Below are 5295 nucleotides of genomic sequence, written 5' to 3'. Positions count from 1 at the left end.
AAACTTTAAATTTAAATTTTGTTTCAAAAGAATCTTTTAAGTTATTTATTTTATTTCTTTGAGTTTTTACCTCAAATTCTGACAAAAGAATTAAAGATATAGAAAAATTTCAAAGAAACTTTTTGATAGAAAATTAAATTTTCTATAAAAAAAAATCGATTTGTTATAAATTTTCTTTACCTCCAATATTTACCTCAGAATTTGAAGTTTTAATTAGAAAAATAAAAAATCTTTTTACGTTATTTTCTTAGTTACTTTGACTTTTGACCTTTGACCTCAAATTTTGACTAAAGGATTGGAGGTACAAAATTTGTAAGGACTTTCAGTGTAGTGAATTATATTTCCTACAAAAGTTTCTTATAATTTTTCCATATCTCCAATATTTACCCGGAATTCGTTCAATTAAAAAGCTTATAGTTTACTTTAACAATCCCCAAAATTTTGAAAAAAAAATCCAATTTAGCTCGCCCGAGCGCGCATTCATCGACTTGGTACCAACAATTTCAATTGCCAGCGTTTGAGCAGAACGCGTTACATTCCAGTGCGTCTAAATATCCGCACGGCTGGAGCCGGTATTAGACAGTCGATCATTGATGCGATTTAACGCGTAAGATCACAGTGCAATTTAATTCCCGAGCCTCGCAAATCATTGGCAGAAACTTACTTAAAACCTTGTCGACAATCATCAAAAGCATTCTTTAATCGAGCAGGCCGTCTAGACTCATTGCTCGCGTCCAAATAAAATAAAAGTGTATATCAATGTCGCGCCTACCCTCCTCGAGGCTCTCCAAATGTGTATAATAGTGCACAGTATTGCAAAAACCGGAGTTAAGTATTCAGAATGCCCTTAAAGAATTTTAATGCCACGGTAAGAATTTATTCCAACATAGAATGCTGGGTAATGGCGGAAATACGCGTATAAAACTCGAGGAGAGGGTGTGCATTGTCGCTGCCTAATGGCTTTGCCTCGGGCAACTTTTGTGCATCTAACCGGTGACTACGCTTCTATGTTGTATATATATTTATTTATTTGTGTGTATGTAGCCAACAGTAAGAGAACAAACATCAAATACGGATACTTGTACTTTAACAACTACGTACGTTCAATTTACCCCTCTTTTTTCTATTTCAGCTCCCAATCTCCCGTGTTCTGTTTTGTTCTATTCCAAACAATCACGTTTTTTACGTTTTTACTTTTTTCGGCTTTTTATCCACCTGGTTTAATGGAGAAAAGGGCTGTGCACTGTTTTTATATAAAAAAGAAAAAAAATTTTATTATTGTTGAAAGAGAGAAAAATTAAATAGTAAATAGAAGGAATTTTAATGCAAGAGAGAAGGTAGTTGTGACGTCAGCGGCGCCATTACGTGTTACAGGTGCGCGCGCAGCCCAGCCGCCATTTTGCGTCAAAGTACGCTTATTGATGCTTTTTTGTTTTTTACAAGATTATTTAAGATTAAAAAATCACGGAACTAATTTTTTTGGAATGAAAAAATTTGCAGTTAATAGAAAATTAATTATTAACATTAATTTTTTTAATTTTAATATTTAAAAAAAGATACTTTTGCATTATGCTACTACTTATTTTGACTTTTTTAACATTTGACCTTAAATTTTAACTAAAGAGTTGAAGATACGGAAAATTTTATAACCTTTTTTGTAGAACATTAAATTTACTACAAAAAAGGTTTCTTATAAATTTTTTAGTTTTAACTTTCCAAAAAAATGTTCATTGGGTTATTCTCTTAATTATCTTGAGTTTCGACCTTTGATCTCAAATTTTGACTAAAATATTGACGTAAAACTTGATAATGATCTTTTGCTAGAGCATTAAATTTCCTACAAAAAAAAAAAAAATTTATATTTTCAATTTTTAACCCAGAATTTTAAGTTTCAAAATTTTTAAAAAGATCCTTTTACGTTATTCTTCTATTTAATATGACTTTTGACCCTTGACCTCAAATTTTGACTGAAGGATTGAAGGTACAGAAAAATTGATAAGGATCTTTTTTAATAGAGCATTAAAAAAAGGTTAAATATAATTTTTTAATGTTTAACCAAGGATTTTTTTTTCTAAAACAAAAGCTTTAAACTTCCTCCTTCTTAGCTGGAAAAAATTGACATAAAATTTTGATAATAATAAAATTTTCGTTACTCTAGACGTGGTATATCAGTCACCGAGTGTTATGTTACACTCCGACTCAGCTCTTAGCGCAGAAAGTGCTCGCATGCATAAATCATGCGCCCACATTTTACTCACGTCGTGAAATGAAAGTTAGAGTGGGAGGGTGATGTCAGAGAAAAAATCCACCCAGTCCAAGTGAAATACTTCTAAGGTACATCTATTTTACTCTTGTATCATATCTTCCCACAAATAAATAATATATTTATATTGTCATCGTCAGCTTTAGCTTAAATTCGTCCTAATGCGGGTTTTGCTGAGCTAACTTTTGGCATTGTCACTTTTATAAGTTGCATTTCTGGATCCGGAAATAAAACTTTAATTAATGAGGGTAATTTTATTAAAAAATAAACCGACAAAACTTTTTGGTTTATTGTTTTTTAAAGGTTGGCTGTTTGTTCCAGGAGATTTCTTAGCGAGATAATTTCCTGGAGCGTTCCAGCAAAACAAGTTACTATTTATAGAGATTTATATTAATGAAAAATAAAACAATGGAAGTTTACATGTGATACTTAACTCTAATACTGAAGTGCCCGGCCATTAGTCACTGACCGCCGGGTGGTTGTGTCTCTAGATTCTAGAGTCTCACGCTAGATATACTTCGAGGTTATAAACCGCCGAGCTATTTTTCAATGTCATTTTATACAAATTCACATAAATGTTTTACAGGTGAATTTCAAACAGAAAACTTTTGTTCTAGTTATGGAGGAATATATTACTCTTGTAAAAAATTTATCAATGAGAATTTTTTTATTTTTACCAAATTATAGAAAACAAATTTCATTTAATTAAAAATTGAACTTTTTAATGAAATTCTTTATTTCTGCACACTGAAAAAAAAAAATTCTTCACTGGAATGTAAATTTTCTTGACTCAAGAAAATATTAAGGAAGATTGGAAATTTCTTGAATGAAGTCAAAATTTCTTGAGCCAAAAAAATTCCTTCTTGTCCCTGATTCAGAAAGATGATTTGAAATAATTACCTTCATGTTAATTGTATATCTATATATTATTCAGATCCGATGCATTTAAATCATTTTAAATTATTTCAAATTAGATGTCTTAATCAGGGCTTCCAAAATAACTTTTGTTTTCCTTAAAATTTTATTGGCACAAGAAATTTTTTTTTTGTGTGGGCTTAATATTGGAGATACAAAAAAATGATAAGATACTTTTTCTAATATAGGAAATTTAATTTTCTATCAAAAAATTCCCTATTTATTTTTTTTTTAATATTTAATCTTCTAATCAAAATTTGAGGTCAAAGTTAAAAACTCAAAGAAACTAAATAAATAACAAGTTTTTTTGAATCAAAATTTTGAGTTAAATATTAAAAATAAAAAAATGATGAGATATTTTTTGTAGAAAATTAAATTTTCTTTCAAAAATATCCTTATCAATTTTATCATACATCTTATAATATATTTCAGCCGTAAATTCAATTTTAGAAAAGATTTATTGCTAAAATTGACTTTTAAAATATTTTACAATAAGAAATATGGATAATTAAACTTCAAAATTTTTTTTCTAAACTAATTATCTTTATTTTGATTAAAATTGCTCTTTAAAATACTCACTTTAATAAATAATAATAATAATAATAATTACAGATAAATTAAAAATATAGAATCGTGAGTATAAAACACCCTTCTAATTACAGAATCCTCGAAAATGTACCCTCGAAAATGTATCACCCTTCGTTTTATCGATTCGAATTCGCTTTGAATGTCTGGACAAACTGAACTCACACACAGCCTTGTGATTATCAACCATATGATTCTGATTGGACTCTTGTAGCAAAACGCAATTAAACCATCGGTCGTTACTTGCGAGGGATGTTAAATATAATAACAAAAAACACCATCACTAATAATAATAATAATAATAATAATAATAATAATAATAGTATTGATAGTGTTTCCAGGTTCAAAGGAAGAATTTTTTGATGGATCATATCTGGTGTTCATTTAACCGTTAACTAAAACATGTGCGGCAAAGTAGACTCTCAATCGGGATACTCACGTTTTTCCGACGAAAAACTCCTGTCTCCGGGGATCGGTGTGTCCTGGATGGTATTCACATATGACGGACGGAGCTATCTATTGATGGAACGGGAAACTTTCAATAGTGGTTTTCTGACGAGGATCAAACCCAAAAGAGTCGTCCCAGCTCTCAAACATGATTCATTGCTCGCTACATTGCTATTGATGCTGATGCTGGCTGACAATCGCCAACTGTCGTATAAGCAAGTGCTTTTTCGGTAATTGGGATTTTGTAATTTCAAGTAAATCGTTTGAACGGAGAAAATTGCAATGTTATATTTAATCATTTCGTTTTTTTTTTTTTTTTTTAATGATTAATTATAAAAATGACGTTTAATCTTGTGAAATATTGATATGTTTAATGATATAAGCTCATCTCGATGTTACACTCATCGAGATCTTTCATTTGAGTACCCACATCGATTTTTCATATAATTTATATATTTATATATATGTATTTATCAAAAATATATCAAAAATGCATGTGGGTACTCAAATGAAAGCTCTTGATGAGAGTAACATCAGGATGAGCTTATATCTTTAAGAATATCATAACTTGAGAAAATAAAATATAATTTTTTAATTATTGATATTTTTAATGATATAAGGTCATCCCGATGTTACACTCATCGAGACCTTTCATTTGAGTACCCACATCGATTTTTCATATATTTTATATATTTATATATATATATATCAAAAATATATCAAAAATGCATGTGGGTACTCAAATGAAAGCTCTTGATGAGTATAACATCGGGATGAGCTCATATCTTTAAAATATATATATTATTTATATGTATATATGAAAAATATATCAAAATGCATGTGGGTACTCAAATGAAAGCTCTTGATGAGTGTAACATCGGGATGAGCTTATATTAGTAATTACGTCAATATTTAAGAAAGTACTTTGCAATTTAACAAAATTCATTATTTGATAAAGCAAAATTTTAATCCTTTAGAGTTCACAAGTCACGGCAGTCACATTAGTGACTGCAATGTTGATAGTTTCAATTATTAAATAGGCAGTCCAGTCTATTTTTGAAATAAATTTTTATTATTATTATTAT

This window comes from Cotesia glomerata, linkage group LG9 (genome assembly GCF_020080835.1).
Source record: "Cotesia glomerata isolate CgM1 linkage group LG9, MPM_Cglom_v2.3, whole genome shotgun sequence".
Taxonomy (NCBI): domain Eukaryota; kingdom Metazoa; phylum Arthropoda; class Insecta; order Hymenoptera; family Braconidae; genus Cotesia; species Cotesia glomerata.
The sequence above is the reverse complement of the archived record's forward strand: the minus strand, read 5'-3'. Positions refer to the sequence as shown.